Source organism: Dermacentor andersoni, chromosome 4 (genome assembly GCF_023375885.2).
Source record: "Dermacentor andersoni chromosome 4, qqDerAnde1_hic_scaffold, whole genome shotgun sequence".
In the NCBI taxonomy this organism is placed as follows: Eukaryota; Metazoa; Arthropoda; class Arachnida; order Ixodida; family Ixodidae; genus Dermacentor; species Dermacentor andersoni.
In genome coordinates, this window is record NC_092817.1 from 171,281,551 (window position 1) to 171,299,953 (window position 18,403).

Sequence of the window (18,403 nt, forward strand, 5' to 3'; positions counted from 1 at the left end):
CATCGACTTCCAAAAAGACTTTTCACTCTCGAACTGGTGCAGAAACAATAAGTACTCTTAAATGCTTCCAACACTATGGCATTAAGTTATATGCACAAAACGCACCATGTGAAATTTTGATACACCCTACGTGATGCTCCACTCCTTAGGGTCGATGAAATGAAAGATTTTGGTGTGTACTTCGACAAAATGCTAAGCTTCTCTTCACATAGATAATTACACAAGATGCCCTTCACGCTCTTGAAATTGCATGACGTATATTGCACGATTTCCACTCTCCTGTTGTGTTTCTGAAATTCTGCTGTGTGCCTCCAACTACTAGAGTATGCCTCTGTAGGAGGGGGGTGCAGTGAGCAAATCTAATTCTGACCTCATTGAACCCATCCAGAATAAATTGATGTCTATCTTCAAGCACCACTTTTGCCATTCTGGCGACCACAGTTGAGCCTTTGTTCCTGCACCTTTTGTTCCTGTATAAGGTGGTCCATGACATTATACATTCCTTAAAGCTTCTTGATCATATGCATTTGTTTGTGCCGCAACAGTATACCAGGTAGCATTCCACATTCGTTGCCTGGGCTTGTTACAAGATTGTGCTAAGACTCGACTCCAAAACATACTTCAGAGTTCATTTCCTGTGTTTGGTGTATCTGTAAATAATCACGTAGGATTAACTCCCTTTTACTTTTCCGCGTTTCCTTTTTTCCCTATTTGTTTCTCTATCTTCAATTTTTTTGTCTACTGCATTCATGTTTTCTCTACATTTTGTCTCGCGTAGTGCTCGTTAAGTGCACCAGTACAAAGGCTCTCTAGCTGTTCCTGGGCACTACAATAAAAATTTGAATGATTGACTATTATCGTAGTATAAAATTTTGCTTTTTAAGTATGTACTAGTATACTATTTTAGTGCAGTAGCTTTCGTGCAATTAAAAAAAGGGCATGAATTAAGAAGAGAGAGAGAAAATGATAAATGAAAGGTAACAGCCGCAGTTGCATAGAGGGATCGAGGGAATGCAATCGATGTTGAGTGAATTCAGGTGTGTGCCAGTTTTCCAATGTCAAAAGAGTGTGCTAGCTTGCCTAAGTGTTGGGCTGTGTCGGTCCGCGATAAAGGTACAGAAATAAGGTTTGCTCCTTCGTGGGCTTTCCTAGCAGCTTCGTCAGTGAGGTCGTTGCCGGAGATACCGCAATGACCAGGCAGCCACTGAAACACGACGTCGTGTCCTTTCATGATCATGTGATGGTGCATTTCTCGTATCTCCGACACGAGTTGTTCACATGACCCGCGACGGAGAGATGACAGAAGACATTGCAAGGCCGCCTTTGAATCGCAGAATATTGCCCACCGATTAGCCGGTTGGTTATTAATATAGTCAACGGCACCTCGGAGGACAACAAGCTCCGAACCGGTCGATGTTGTCAAGTGAGAAATCTTGTATTGGATGCTTAGTGATCGTGATGGTATAACCACTGCGCTGGTGGAGCTGGTCTGAGTGGAAGAACCATCCGTATATATGTGGACTCGATCAAAGTAGAAAGTGTGCAAACAATCCAGAGCTGCTTGCTTCAAGGCCAAGGTAGGCAGGACGGTCTTCTTTCTTATCCCTGGAACCGTAAGACGCACTTGAGGTTGTTTTAAACACCACAAAGCTGAGGTTGAACGTGCTGAGGGTGTGAAGCCCGATGGTAAGGAGGCACGATGGATGCTGACCTTGTTGGAGAAGGACGCCTGTGGTCGTCGTTCTGGCATGAATTAAGAAAGTGCAATAATATGCTATGTGCCTGATCATATGCATTGTGCTATTCATTTCTTCTGAGTTTTAATAATGGCTGGCTACTGTATGCAGTGTTGCGCAATAAAATAATATGCCACAGCAATTATTGCGTGCCTCGCAGAACAAATTGAATATATCTTTCTCAGTCAAAACATCATAGCAGGCTGAAAACAATAAACTGCAATTTTTCTTTTTGTGGTGACGAAGTGTATAAATTGTGAAAATAACCTGTTTATATATTTCTTATACTATGGAAATGAGCTGCTCCCATACATTCTAATAAGTGCTTCAATAGTACGACTTCGCAAAGGGCAACGAAAGACTCCTATTAAAACCCTCTAATTCTCAAGCTTGTATTATCTGAAGGTATGCCAATTGATTAATGTAAAGAAAGGCAAACTTGATATGTGGAAACCAGTTACAATAGAACATGGCCCTTACACTGTGAAAATGTTTTGTAGCAATACACTCAATGTGAAGGCCTCCAGATGCGGTGTTGATGCATCAAAACAACCTAGAATAATAGAGGTGCTCCATGGGCTAGATTTGGCAGAATCAAGAATTGGGGGGAGACAAGATACGAATTGCATACATTTTAGCTATTCTAGCTTTTCTTTTCTTTTTTTTTTGAGTGCTACAGGTGTTTCAATTCTGTTTTGCTGATTTTCTCAGAACCCACTTGTTCACGTTTCTCTCATGCACCAACAAGCATAATTATATTGACACGGATGCTTTATCTGTATCCGGTTACCGTATTTCACCGGCTAAAAAATGTTAAACGTTATCGCTCGGTGCAGGATGCGCCTGAACGTATCGGAAGTTTCGCGAATGTTATCGATGGTTCTGTCTGTTGTCGACGAACCTTGCTAATCTGACTGCATACGCGACACGAATTGTGTTGTAGTTTCTGGAAGGCGCGCGGGCACCAGCGAATAGGCTGTAACTTTCGACGACTGACGTATGCAAACCGACGCGCTTGACCCGCAGATGAGATTTTCTACGATTGCCGACATTGCACGCCGCTATCGTTGCGATTGAGCCGGCACTATTTATTTACCCTCACTACTACGTGGCAATATTTCCAACACAGATTTTTTTCAGTTATACATTGCACGCCTAATTCTTACATAGTTGGCTGTGCAATAAGCTACCAAAAAATGAAATGGTGCAACAGTTTTTGATATATGGCATCGTCGTGCAGGTGTTTGCAAAGCGATCTAGCAGACAGACGACGCGCGAGCGCTGATGTCGATATTTTGTACACTATTGTTACTTCAAAAATAAAAAAAAACTGTTGCGGCAGGTGTATATTCATTATTCAAACGTGTTTTTTATATCGAAAAGCGCGTACAGATCACTAATTTATTCTGTCAAGCTTAGTTTACAGCAGGCTGTTTGAGGCCGGACTTTGACGGATGAAGACGGAATAGTCCAGCAACAGTGCGCCGCAGCCGAGGAGCGAGCTTCGGCGTGCGTCGGAACTTGTCTCCAGTGGTTGCGCGCCCTTTCCCTCCAGCCGAAGCGAAGCGACGCGTTCGCTTGCCAGCGCGCGCCGAAGCTTTCGGCGCGTGCCAGTGGTTGGGGCATTAGTCCGTTGCGCGCCTCAGATGCGCCGTTTCGTCTTGCCGGTTCGCCAAAGCTTCGCTTAGACCGATTCCCATAGGGCATGCTATCTGTCTGATCTTGAAGTGAAGAGTCGGATGAGTAGATGTGGCCTCCGTGGAACACACGAGAGAAGAAGAAAGCAAGAACAGATACGCAACCTACCAACGTCGTAGCATGGTTTTCATGCTGTCGTCATTCCGGTGTCGTCATGCTGCCTTGGTCATGCTACCCTTGTCATAGTTACGCTGACATTCCGTCGACCCAAGCATGTCGATGATAATTTGTTCCACCAAGCACTTTTTTACGCCAGCAGTATGATTCGGCCGTATTGCTCGTTTGGCGCATTTGATTTCCGTAGTCTGCATACGCTATTCCCTTACTTTGACGCCATATTGCATTGTTTTTGCAACTGTTTTGCCCCGTTGTGTCTACTAAAATAAAACCTTTGTCAGGTTCCTGCATTCGTGTACGTTAGTGCGCGTTCCGATCGTTTCGAGGTATGAACCATTACAAACGAAAAGCGCGTATGCGGCTTGAAGTTATGTCATTCTAATCCATTGACATGTTGAGACGCTTTTGTGTTACTGGCTTTCATGCTGGCTTTCAAGCTGTTACCGAGGCTTTCTTGCACAGAAAGACAGCCGAGATAATACCCTAACTTTTCTGCCTCCTTGAGATGATCGGTAACGAAAGTATGTACATCACTGAATTCCAGTGAATGGCATGCACGAATGGATCAGAAATGGTTGTTTGCACTGGCTTGGCTTAACTCCACTGTATCGCGCGATGACGTAGGTTCTCTTCCATTATAGCCATGGCACTCTGCATAATATAAACCATAAACCGCTTTTTGGTTAACAGAGTCTGGGAACAAACCGATATTACGTTTATACACACGTCAGGCACATATGTGCCAATGACGCCAATGAAGAAAACTGTATTACGCATAAAGTTTAAGATCCTGAAACCGCATAGAGAACAGGAGCGGTGAGGAAGCCAGCTATGAAACTAAATAAAAATCTAGGAATGAAATCAAAAGAACAAATTTACCGCAGTCGGTTGATGTTTAGTTCGTCTTAAATAGTAGAGCGGTTGTACCTGTTGTGGCCATGCTTGGTCGTGTAGCGGCTCTTACTGGAATCGTTATTCTCGTACTGGCCTCACTTCCAAGAACGTCGCCATCGTCTTGATCTTGGTTATCGCCTGTGGTGCCCACTTCTCCGACGCCACCTGGGAAGTCAGCACCCCAAATGAGTGATCAGGGAAGGCACACAGGAAAAACAAGCATTTGCGATAGTCGAAACTACAGCAATAAGCACAAATAAATGGTTGTCCTATACTGAAGTGGTCATGTGCCCTGTCCCCATATAACATTTTACTGCAGCTGTCTTATTTAGAACTAGGAAAGCGATGAAATGAAACGTAGGGATTGCAATAAGCAGTACTGTCAACTTGAATAAGTTTTAAATAGAAATAATAAATCACTCTAACCTCATCAAGATTTCATTCGAAACTCTATTTTCCTTAACTACGCGATAGTAGGTTGGTTATTAGAACAGAAAATAAAGGTGAAACTTCATTTGATTTTTTTTTTCGACGAAATTAAAGTGACAGAACGACAGTGTGACGTCGTGATTTGAAAATATGTTTTCGCAGTAGTACCACGTTCGCTCAGTTGAGGTTTCCAAAACTTCCCAAGTGGAATGCTTGGCTCTCGACAATGCTGTCCATTTTCTGACAAATAAAGAAATAACTAATCCCTAGCAGACAGTGTCAAAATCGATGGCGTCAAGGTGAGCCGGTGCGGAAACTTCGAGATTGCTTCGCAGCCTGTATTTTTTCTATATTTTTTTTCAGGCTTACTGAGCCTCTTCTCACATAAAGAGCGATTATCTTTTGTTTCAGCTAATTTCGATTGTCTGTTTTTGTAATACATGTGAAATTTTTTTCTCTTTTCTTCATTGTCCCTCTGAGTTTGAACAAATGAAATATAGGAATCAGTCACGTACCCGGGGGGGCAGGGGGGGAGGGCGTCACGGTCACGTAGGGAAGAGCTTTGCGCCGATCCTGTCTCTCTTGCGCGCGTAATCATGCAAACGACAATTAAAATTTGGAGTCCGATATCTCAGAGCGCCGACATGCTAGAAGAATTCTTCCGAGTGAAACTCTGTGGAAACACGACTGCCTCTAAATTTTGAATACCAACATGCACACTTACTGCAGTCAATAAAAAGTTATTTATTCAATTTTGCTTAATTGGTCTGCTTACAGCGATAACTATTACCTCACTTTCTGTCCCCCTGGCCGCATAACTTATTTGCACAGGTGGTCTTCGCGTGCCTCCCAGGGCCTAATTTTAAGAAAACCATAAAGCTTAATTTTGATTCTGCCTTCTTCTTTTCTATGATCCTTTCGCTTAATGAAATATAGCATTTTTTGACAAATTTCATACAAGAAACATACAGCCTGAATTAAAAAAGTTGCTCGGGATTGTCACTAGATTTCGGCATTTCAGTTTGAATGTAACAACCTTCATAGAATTCGCTGCAGCGGTTGCAGAGAAAAATTACTTCTCCCTTCACGCTTATTTACATACCAGCCACCGAGCTACAGCTCCCTGTGCAGTGTAACGGTGTTAGCCACTGGACAAACGGGCACCGTTTAGAGTGCAAAAGAAAGAATTGTTCGCATAGTTGTTTTGACCATAGCGTGACGTCCTGACACAGCTCCAAGTTTACTAATGCTTAGTAGCAATGAAGGTATGTGTGATGGTGTTGCTCAGAAAAATAAACAAACGTTTGCGGCGCGCTTCAACAATAAATTTTAGTGCTTTGTGTGCCAGGCTGACCCCGTTATTATTAGGTGCGTAATAGTGGGGGACTCCGGAATAATTTTTACCACCACCGGAGTTTAATGCGCACACCCAAATCCAAGTATTGCAGTGATTTCTGTACTTCGCCCCCATCGAAATGCGGCCGCCGCGGACAGGATCGAATCCGCAACCTCGAGCTCGACAGCTATACGTCATAACGACTGAACTACAACGGGCGGATGGGCCCTGTTAAGAATGGCCATACGGGGTGGCAACGTGCCAGCTTTCAGCCCTCAGCACGTGTTCCAAGCCCACCAGTCGGTGCGCCCTTCCGAGAGCTGCGAATGGCCGGCAGGCGCGTGATCAACTCCGGAAATTGGTACTTGGCAGCACCACCCGGGACAAAGCAGTTCTACGAGGCCCTCTGACGTCGGCACTGAAAGCTGGGCAGTACCGAAAACTGCGGATGACCGGCAGCCACGTGGCGCGCGGTCAGTTCAGGAATGTGGCACTCCGCTGCGCCACACCAGACGGAGCACAGTTCTACGAAGCCCTCGGTCGTCGACTCCGGAGCCTTTGTGTGTATGGGTTCGCACCTGTGTGTTTGCGTGTGTGTGGGCGTAAACGCTACTGCGGAACGACTCCCCTCGGTCGTTGACTCCGAAGCCTTAGTGCGGGGCGGCGGCAAGTTTACAATGCTTGGACGAACCTTCCCGACCATTCCTGCTCCGACATACCCCATCCTCCAAGTCGGCACACCTCATCCTCCAAGCCGGCACACCTCACCCTCCATTCCTGCTCCGTCCTCGTCCGAACGATGACGTCGAACTATGACGTCAAGCGGAGAGCTTATAAGCAGCGTTTGCCGGCTGCTAGGGAGTGCTCGTGTCGTGATCATTGTCGGGAGCTGACTGCTCTGTCATACTAGAAATGTACTAGTGAGCTGTGTGCTCGTAATCTGTTTGCTGTATGTTAGTTTTGCGGGCTCAATATGGGAGTCGCGCTAGTCTGCCAATGTATTTTGCTTAATCTGTTAATATGTAAATAAATCCTGTTCACCGAGTTCCTGTCTACGACCTTCATCTCCTTCAAATGGTGGCAGCGGTGAGATAGTCCGACGATTCCTACATCTGGTCGACAGCGGTAGGACCGTCCGACGAATCTAATAACTGGTGGCAGCGGTGAGATCAGCCTACGGCTCCTAGATTCGACTACGGCTCCTAGATCGGCTTACGACTCGGAGACAGCAACGGCAGCTGACGGACGTTGGCACATGGTGACCGACCGGCATCCTGATCAAGTTGGAGGCGACTTGAGATTGACCACCTCTTGCGGCTGACTGGATACGGCGGGGAAGGACTGGTGATATGGTGATGCTTCAGTGGGTAAGCGTTTGGTTTTGGCTGTAAGATTTACCAGGCTTCAATTTCACTGTGTTTTTGGATTTGATTCGCTGGGATCTTTTACTTGTATTTTGATTTGCGTGGGTATCGCAACAAGTATTGTGTGACAGCAGAGCCAAAGCTTAAAGTAGCGACCATGGTCCTAATGTGTTTGACGAGAGCTGACCTGTTGTGGTTGTGTGAGGAGATCGAGGTAAACGTAGATGAGGACTTGAAGGAGTCAGAGATTCGTAAAACCATTCTAGAAAGTAACAATGATTTGAAATTCATAGAACAAATGGGCAAACGAATTCTAAGCAAAAAGCAGGAACAGGAATCAATTAAGCAAGAATGCCAAGAGCGCGAGCGAAATCGCCAAGAGCGCGAGCGAAAACGGCAGGAGGTTGAAAAAGAAATTGCAGCAGTAAAGAAACAGATACAGGATTTGCAGCAGCTAAACGCAGGAAGTCAACAGCGGCTTGAGAAATCTGTAGGCTGGACGCAGCAAAAGTGTGAGGAAGTAGATTGCAGATTTTCGTCGAAAGCCGAGAAAAGTAGTAGTACCTGTGAGAGTAGCAGCACGTTCATAGGTGAACTCGAAGTGCTAGCAGCTAACGAAGCCTTAGTGGCAACAGAGGCCGTTAAAGGCCAGAGTGAGAGCGACGAGGTGCTGTGCCAACAGAGGACTGTAGAGACAGCTAGGCCAGCTGCGAACAAATTGGCACAGTTACCGCGCGTGTGCGTCGCATCTCATGGTAGCGAGGTCGTTAGCGAGGTAAAGAATACTACGGACTTGACAGACGCGAGCACCCATGTCGAGTCAGATCTGCGTGCAGAAGTGAAGTGCGAGCTGGACGATGCAGTTGAGAATAGTTCTCGGGGTGGCGAGCTCCGTAGCTCACGAGAGAACAACTGCATTGTTCAGGGATCGGTGCAGCTCTCCGCCAGTCTAGATAGCCTAGATAGGGATGACTCAGTTGTTAATCATTCGGACTGTGCGCGTGAGACAGCGATCGATACCGACGGGCTGTGTGCAGATGCACAGCGTGAGCTGGGCAATGTAGTAGAGGGCAGTTCGCAAGAGTGCGAGTTGTCTAACTCGAGTAAAGCCTGCTGCATTGTTCCAGAGTCGGTTGGGCTGTCCGCCAGTCGAGGCGAAGTGAGAGTAGATTTAAATGTAAATCACTCAGACTGTGCGGGTAAGAGACCGATCCGGGCCGACGAAATGTGTACCGGCCAGCACGAGGCACGAGAAGGCGACATGAAAGAGAGTGCAAAGAGAAAGCGCCGTAAAAAGAAGCGCGGTAAATACCGAAAGACGGTAACATATGTAGCGCCGCCAAAGATGGCGAGAAACCCAAAAGGGCAGGGCGCGAGGAAAAAGGTGCGGTCGTCACTGACGATGTTGACGCATCGAAAACGTTCGAGCCACCGGTCAAAGGGGGACCGAGAAGCTTGTTCTGCACGGACGCGGACAAAGGGCACGGGGCAGTCAAATTCCTCGTCGTTCCGTCGTTCTCTTCGAAGTTCAGCGTGCAGTACAAAGAAGTGCAAGGTGGCAAGACGAGACCAGGTGGGGAGTAGCGACGCGGTCAGTAGAGGTCATGTTGAAAGCGGGGCGCGAGGACGCAAATTGGCAGGAGACCATAACGTCTTGGGGGAGCTGATAGTGAGTCAGCCCTTTTGTTGTTCCTCCGTAGCCAGAGTAGCTTTTAAACCGCGGCCACCTCGGGTTCGGCTGAAAGTATGAGTCAGTCGGAAGTAATCGGGAACGGGAGGCCAAGAGCTTCCGTAGTAGTGTTGTTTTGTTTTATTTTTGAACATTTGCAAATTTTCGCGAATTGAGACTAGGATTTCTTTCAATGTGTAAGGTTTGAGCTTTGTTTGTGTTTTCGTTAGAGATGGATGGATGGATGGATACAACTTTCTTGTATGTCCGGCAAGGTTTAACGCGACCCGCGCTCAGGTCTCCCACGGAGGAACGTCAAGGCCCTGCCTCAACGCCGCTTCACGGGCTTGCTGGACTGCCCACATCTGAATTCCGAGGTCTGAGCTGCGCAGAGCGGCGGCCCACCTCGACGACAGGGTCTCGAAGCTCCGAGATTTGAAAGATGCGTTTTATGTAAACCTGTAGTCTCGCGAGATGTTCATTACTGAGTATATAGGCTTTCTTTTTTTGTGTGTAAGGAACCTGAGTGTCAAGGTTATTGTTGAGAGGCCTATCGTAACGCGCGTGTGTTTTAGTTAACCTTCTTTTTTTTTTATAAGCGTTTCTTTATTTTCTAAGGTTAACCGCGTAGATTTTCAGTAAGTGCGTGATTTGCACTGAGAAGAGCTCTTAGGTCCATTAGCGCGTGTCCTGTGTGGACGGAAGGAAGCAGAAGGTTTATGACTGGGTTGCTCGGGTGTGTCGAAGGCAGCCGTATTCTGACTTCTCTAGTACGCGTGCGAAGAGCTAGTTAGTAGAAAACACATTTGTTCGAAGGTTTCTCTGTGTTGCGTAAGTTACGCAAATTTGGTTGTTTATTTAAGGAACGTGTCCCGTGTGGACTAAAGGAACAAATGTGAGTCAGCGTGATGAAAACTTTGTAGGATGCAAGCACGTGTTCGGAATAGGGACCGCAAAGCTAGCGCGATTGTGATTGCGTACCTGTGGAGTTGGCCAGACTGTTCAGTGGCAACAGTACGTGAGATAAGTAGGCCACTGGGATAGGCTAGGAACAGGCTGTTCGCGAAGTTAGGCTGCTGAAGTTATGTTTGAGTATTGGTGTTTGAAAGGCTTCGGTTTAATTCTGCGTAAACCTTTACTCTTGTGCAGCGCGACGGTCGGGTTTGGTCGAACTCAGGAGGAACGTGAACGCTCGCTTTGGCGGCACGAAATTTTGGGGCAATATTTGGGATTCCCAGTTGAGTGATTTGCATGGAAATTGTGATAGGAGGCCTGGTGGGTTAGCAGCTAATTCCGGGCGTTTGAACGCTGAGCGGTATTGTGTTGCCGGGTCGACTCTTCTGTGCCAGTTGTTGTAAGATGGTTGAAGGCATTCCAAGTACGCAGGGGTTGCAGAGAGCAAAGCCATCGTCTTGCTCGCCAGCCATTCTCTTCCTGCCCAGCGGTTGCCAGCACTGGCCAGGCGAGATTTACGGGGCCATGGAGGAGCTGTTAAGAATGGCCATACGGGGTGGCAACGTGCCAGCTTTCAGCCCTCTGCACGTGTTCCAAGCCCACCAGTCGGTGCGCCCTTCCGAGAGCTGCGAACGGCCGGCAGGCGCGTGATCAACTCCGGAAATTGGTACTTGGCCGCACCACCCGGGACAAAGCAGTTCTACGAGGCCCTCTGACGTCGGCACTGAAAGCTGGGCAGTACCGAGAACTGCGGATGACCGGCAGCCACGTGGCGCGCGGTCAGTTCAGGAATGTGGCACTCCGCTGCGCCACACCAGACGGAGCACAGTTCTACGAAGCCCTCGGTCGTCGACACCGGAGCCTTTGTGTGTATGGGTTCGCACCTGTGTGTTTGCGTGTGTGTGGGCGTAAACGATACTGCGGAACGACTCCCCTCGGTCGTTGACTCCGAAGCCTTAGTGCGGGGCGGCGGCAAGTTTACAATGCTTGGACGAACCTTCCCGACCATTCCTGCTCCGACATACCCCATCCTCCAAGTCGGCACACCTCATCCTCCAAGCCGGCACACCTCACCCTCCATTCCTGCTCCGTCCTCGTCCGAACGATGACGTCGAACTATGACGTCAAGCGGAGAGCTTATAAGCAGCGTTGGCCGGCTGCTAGGGAGTGCTCGTGTCGTGATCATTGTCGGGAGCTGACTGCTCTGTCATACTAGAAATGTACTAGTGAGCTGTGTGCTCGTAAACTTTTTGCTGTATGTTAGTTTTGCGGGCTCAATATGGGAGTCGCGCTAGTCTGCCAATGTATTTTGCTTAATCTGTTAATATGTAAATAAATCCTGTTCACCGAGTTCCTGTCTGCGACCTTCATCTCCTTCAAATGGTGGCAGCGGCGAGATAGTCCGACGATTCCTACATCTGGTCGACAGCGGTAGGACCGTCCGACGAATCTAATAGCCCTCGTTTCGTGGCCAGGAACGCTATAACTGAGGAATGGAACGAGTAACTGGGTCGTGAAGTGTCACCCAGGCTGTTCCGTAGAAACAAGCACTGTAGTAAATCATTTAGGGCACTTCGCCGCTTGCCAGTCTATTTTCTGGTGTTTTGAGGTTCCCGTTCTTCATTTACAGCAAAGAGAAAGATAGAATACCTGGTCGTAAATGTGTTGATTGAGGTCACATTAGTAGGTTTAGGTCATACAATATTTCAAGCACAGAAGTGTATACACAGCGTATAAAAACATAGTAAACCTGAAGAACCAGAACGGTACAGTTGCAACACACAGTGCTTGCTAGAAAAGACTGCAATATTTTCGCTGAAGACAGAACGAGGAAACAAGGATCGAATAAAGCTCTCTCGCCATTCCATTGTAAACTCTTTAATGTATTAGCATGCATCGTCAGATAACCTGAACGACAAAGAAGTTGACTGTGTCACTTAATCGACAATTTTTGTCATATCCCATGTTCTCCGCATACCTCATTATTTCTTTTCGGTAGGTGCGCTGCATAAGGTTTGGCTCTTAATTTTCCATCACTGCCACAATAAGGGTCACGAAGTAGACGCTGCGCTGGAAATCAGCACATTTTCTGGTCCTATCTTTCCTGTAGCGTTCATTGAAATTATTTTCCCTGCTGTAGTCGTAGCAGTGACCTGAAATTACGACGCGTTTCCAGGATGCACTGGGCAAAACGAACGCTGGAAACAAGAATGATGCCATAACATATTTGCAGCATGTGCACTGCAACAGTCTGCCACTCACCCGCGTTCACAACCACGAGCAATGTGACCAGAAGGGCGACTACGAAGAGAGTACACGCTGATGAGAAAAGGAACCACAAGATGTTGCTGCCACCCCTTGAAATAAAAAGGGTAAAACGAATCTTTACGCGAACATGAGAGAGCACCAGCTTGCAGCAACTCAATTTGGCAAGCATAATCTTGGGAAAACAATTTTCTTCCTCCGCAACTAGTCATCAGACATGTGTCATATATATATATGTATATATATATATATATATATATATATATATATATTGAATTTTTTAGTTATTATTCTAATTCTATTTTTAAAAGAAAGCTTGCATCTGTGTAGAAGTCATGAAGAAGCCTTTATTAAGAATCTTACCATGGCTCTGAATAGGTTCATGAACAATTTTCAAGCGAAGCTTGTATTGGCTCACAAGTTTTTGTGCCGATGTAATCAGGCAAAAAAAATGCTGCTCTCAGAGCAGAGCAGCTGCGGGAAAGGGCGGTTTGCTGAGTTAACAGGGTTACCGGAGAGTGACCCATTAGCAAGGTTTCCAGCTGCATGGGCGCACGCTCCCGCAAAGCGCCCAAACTATCAGAGCCGTCTCGCTTCCGCTGGGGAGCGAAAGGGCATGAAAGGGTATAGCGCGCGCTGCGCCGGCTTTCTTTCCGTTCACGTCAGTCTCGAAAACGGATAGGGTAGCCATGCGTTGTGCGCTTCCTCGAGGAACTGGCAACCTTCGACGAGCGTCGGCAAGAACTCGCCCGTGAAAGGGCTCGCGGACGGTGTCCCGATACAGCCGTAGCCCCTCGTGCCCAGGCAATCCGACAGGGAAGATCCCCAGCTGAGGGAGCGGGAAAACAAACCAATCCGGCACGGCTACCTGTGACTTAACCATTACGAAGGTCAGGTGTACCGAGGACAAGCTAGGCTTGCACCCATTTTCCGGTAGAGGAAGGGTTGATCATTATTTTGTCATTGGATTTCTCCGTAACTGTTCTAGCTACGCTTGCAGTGATGGCTTCTAGAAACAATTCTAAGATGGTTGAGATGTGTTTCTGGCGCCTTAGGCGGGGACAGACCTTATTTGTTTGAAAAAAAGTATTTAATTTGGTTTCTTTTTACAGCCAAGCTGGTAAGGGCTAGTTACTGCAAGATCGTGTCCGTGTGTAGACACAAAATCACGAAGGTACAGCAATGCTGGCCCGGCCTGCGGCGTAGGTGAAGCAGGCGTTAAGCACTCCCCATGCGTGCACAGCTAAAAAAAGTTTTCAGCCTTTGGATCGTATTTCGTCCCCAAAGAATAATCGTCATCTGTCTTGTCCGCATTTCCTTTGTTTAATGGTGCGATTCCGGTACTTATTAGTCACAAAAAGGTCGCGCGTTGTCAGCTTGACACAGCATTCTCGACAGGAAAGTAGCGAGCGCCGAGTTTTCAAGAGAGGAAACGCAAGCAATGCAGATCATGATTATTGTTGTGGAACAAAATAAGCCCCAAAGGGTGTAAACTTTTTTATAGAATGTGGACCAATCCCGAAGGTAGGGCAATACCGGGCCGACCCGCGGCAGAAGAGAAGCAGGCGTTAAGCACTCCCCAAACGTGGTCCAATCCAGAAGATATTGCAATACCGGGCAAACCCGCGGCAAAGTGAAGCTGGCGTGTAGTACTCCTCATACCTGGGTCGATCCCAAGATAGTGCGATGCCGAGTGGACCCGCGGTGGAGGTGGAGTTCGCCATTAAAGGGCCCACATACACAGCTTTGCTGGTCATCCTTCTTCACAGAGTGGAAGGGCACTGAGTTTTTATTATTATTGTTTTCAGGGGAAACAGTGAAGTATTTTTGTAGGTATGAAACGACCGTTGAAACGTTCGGCTAAATGACGAACGTTTTATATCCTGCAGTCGGGGCCGTCATGCTTTCGTGATATCAACGGCGAATGCGCGCGGTTATTTAGAAGACTTCTGGAGACGCGATGGTAGCACGGTGCGTCTGGATCCAAAAATATCAAGTGAACGCACGGTGGCGCCTCGCTCAGTCGGCTCTGCAAGCGTAGTCAGAGAAGCGAGGTTTCCCTTTCCACTGCGGGCACGAGCTCTGTGCGGGCACGCACTAACGTGCTTGCTGAGCAGCTGTGGACATATCGCATCGTAGTGCAGATACTGGTCTGAGCTCGACAGACAGTAAGCATGAAGCAAATTGCGTCGAATTTGTAAATTGCAATGTGTGCAGCTAGGCCATTAGTTACAAAAGTAATTAGTGAACTTTTGTTAATTGGCCAGCTTTGCATTTCGACTTTTGTGCACATAATGTCCCCCTTTCCCCTTTTCAGGAATCCAGCCTAATGGTTGGAAATGTGCTATCAGCCTCAGATTATCTTCAGGCTTTGTTCACATTTGGTCTCGGTGCAGGTGGAAGCGGAAAAAACTAGACAAAAATTGGAGGACGCTTAAGCTTCGCCTTCAAGAGTGGAACGCGACAACGTTCCCGTCGACCCGCCAAGGGGCGTAAGACAATGCGCTATGGCGCAGCGATCACTTACGAGGCTCCCCGCAACGGACTTTGCTCCCACCAATCACGCGGTGAGCGTCGAGCAACGTAGCGTTCGGCGCGGCAACGAAACGTGTGCCTGAGCAAGCGGAACGAACCAAAGAACTCGGTGTCTCGGAGGGGGAAACGATCTACACCAGCCAAACGTCTTGATCGGCACGGGCAGAGAGATAGATAGTGATCTAAAGAAAGGAAAGACGCTTGATTCTGCAAGCCATGAGGGAGCACGGCGAAGCGTCGTCAGGGGAGAGGGAGTCCGGGCGGTGACGCGCCTCCCACCAGTCCCCGCACAGCCCCAATGCGCGCGTGGCGCGCCACCTGTCGGGGCAGCGCTGTACGTTGAGAGGCGGAGGTCTTGTGTGCTTGCCGCAAGATGGCTCTGCGTGTGCGGAAAGCGCAGAAGAAATGCAGCGGAAACGCACTTCGCTACTCGTGTAACTGCGACTTCTGTAAGTTACATGTTTATAATTACCGATAAACACCGCAGCACAACTTTCTACGGCTCGTTTCTAAGGCAACACCGCATTCACTAGAGGCGCTTTTCTACCGCTTTGAAGCATCGAACTCGTGGCTGAGTGGTAATGAAGAAAATAAAAACTCGTGGCTGAGTCGTAGCGTCTCCGTCTCGCACTCCGGAGACCCTGGTTCGATTCCCACCCAGCCCATCTTGCAAGTTGTTTTTTATTCATGAAGTGGCTTCCCGGATTTACCGCTCATGGCCGACACTGACGCCGACGACACCGGCTTTTCTGCGACACGAGCTGCTTAACGCTGTCGCCTTAAAATCCGCCCGCCTTGGCGGGAAAACGGGCGGAAAACAAGGCGGTGAAGAAATCGGTCTCGGACCAATATTTTTGCCGCGGCGAAGCGGAACCGCTCTCCGCTTCACCGGAAGCTGCACTAGGATGTAAACATCCGGTCGTAAAATTTAACACTTTCCGGTGCTCATTATCTATATTTAGGAAAAGCAATTAGCTAAAGCTATCGAAACTATGTCTTGTTTATTTTCTATGCTAGACGAAAGTTAAAAACAATAGGCGCAGTTGCGCGAAACGATAGGTTGTAGTAACTTATGGGTCAATGAATGAGCGCATGTCTTGAAATAGTGTAATGATCAGCACCACCACGCCGACAAACGTACGCAAACTCGATGGAAGTGGGCGAAAGCGGCAGTGGTTTCCGCTGCAGTGGCAAAACAAATGTGAACATCTTATACATGCACGGAAAATATTTTCCGGCCGCTTTGGCTTTTCCTCCCGCTTGCGGTTTCTCAAGTGTGAACGTAGCCTTAGAATTGGCTAAAGCCTTCGCAGAAACACCTGGTATTTCTAAACTATATGGATGCAAGTACAGTACGTGTCTTCAGTTATCCTTCCCAGACAGTCACAGAATTGCCGAGGTGGTGCTTTCAGCGAATAAGCGTTCCGTATGCGGCGTCTTCGGCAGCCCTGGACAGTCTGGGACGACAAATCGTTGATTCCCATTGAACTAGAATCAAAATAATGCGGATCTCACGCACTGTGGAAATCGATGTAGGTGAAGCTTTTTTTGCTGTTTGCTTTCATTGGCTATAATTACCAGGGATATTGAAGGAAAATATTTAATTTCTTCAACGTTTAGTCTAACACGAGACTGGTGACTTGATGTCAAAAGTTACCTTGCGCGCACCACTGCTGTTTGTCTGCGTAGTAGACAGGACACACCGGGGGAGGAGTTTGCTTGAGGCGTTGTTGCGCGCCATATTTCATAAGCTCTGAGAGGGTCGAACATATTCATTGCCTCGCATGGCACATCGCGTCGTGGCAGTAGTATTACATTTTTATTGAATTATGGAGCTGTACGTGCCAAACGACAATCCGATAACGAGGCACGCCGTCTTGGCGGACTCCAGATTAAATTTGACACCATGGTGTTCTGTAACGTGTCTCTAAACGTAAGCGCACGAGCTTTTGTTTTTCGCCCAAGTCGAAACGTGGCTGCCGTTGTTGGGATCAAACACGCAACCTCGAGCAATGCCACAGCCGAAATGCCACCGCGGCGGGCACAAAAGTGTCTATTTGACGTGTGACGTGTGAGCGCTCCTCTCGTGTCGCCTCGATCTTACGTTGAGCTTTTATGCGGATCTGCATTTGCACACTCTGTGTAATTGGCCCACTTGACAAACTCGCATGGTGCTTATTTTTCAAAAATAGCATAAACGTAACGTACGTACCATACCTTAAACTTCAATTGATGTAGTTTGCCCACAACCGCTGCCGTGTCTATATAGTAGTGGTTCCTTGCCTTCTCACGTCATATTGTCCCTATCTCCCCCCCCCCCCCCCCCTGTATGGGAACTGCGAGCGAAGAGTAGCAAGGCTATCATTCACTTGTTTCGCGACTGCATTGGTTCTACCCCATTCTGTGTCTCCTCCCCCTTCCTCTCTACCATTCTATCGAGCTTCCCTCTGTACTTGCGTGCTAGTGGAAAGGCAACTGCTGTAATTTCTTCAATGGTCTTGCGGGGGCTCATAGATAATCGTAACTGTCAAAAGTTAATCTGGCAACGCCCGGAATTGTGTACATTCTGCGCAGTACAAAGTCCAAACGAGTTTGTCACGTCGCCTTTCCTCTCTTCCGCGTTCCTGTCTTGCGTACACACGCTCTACACCACCCCTACCCGGTGGGCCAGACATCAACTGCAGCAGTGGTAAAGTCAGAGGAAGAGGCCAAAAAAGTTTCGCTTTAAATGTCGCACTTCCACCCAAAACGCGAGGCAACAATTGCGATAGCAAATTAGTAGACAGCCATACGAAGCAAGGATAGTAGTTCTATCAGCCGTATAAGCTTGTAAGCATTCGCTCGTTAACTAAATGAACAAGTATGGTTTCATGCGCGCACAGGCAAACGTGAACACATCTCTCTCAATGAACGCGGACACTCGCGCCGAAACGCTGGCTTGAGGAAATGTGGCAGCAGCAGCGAGCGAATTGACCTTCGCGCTGCCTCTCGGTTTAACGTGACCTAACGGCGAGAACACAGCGCACACGAATCTCCCAGCCCTCGGTTCGCCCAAGCTCTGTCCCAATCGCAGATCGCTTTCAATATAGGGCCCACGCGGTCACTCTCAGCCGCACCATACCAGGGTGTCTACCAAGTTGACAATTCCAAATTCTCTAAGTTTTCCAGGTTTTCTCAGAGTGCCTTTGCAATATTGATTGAGTGACTTAGAACTTTGTTTCCTGTCAAGACGGGCTCGCTACATCATGTCCAGTGGCGTCAGTCTTTAGTAAGCATGTTAAAAAATTAAATAAACTATGTAATACGATTTGAATAGTAAGGGGTAGTGTTTATTTTATTCAAAAAGAAAACAGAACGGATGGGTTCGTGAAATACACAGCGAATAAGGTATCTCTGAAAGAAACAG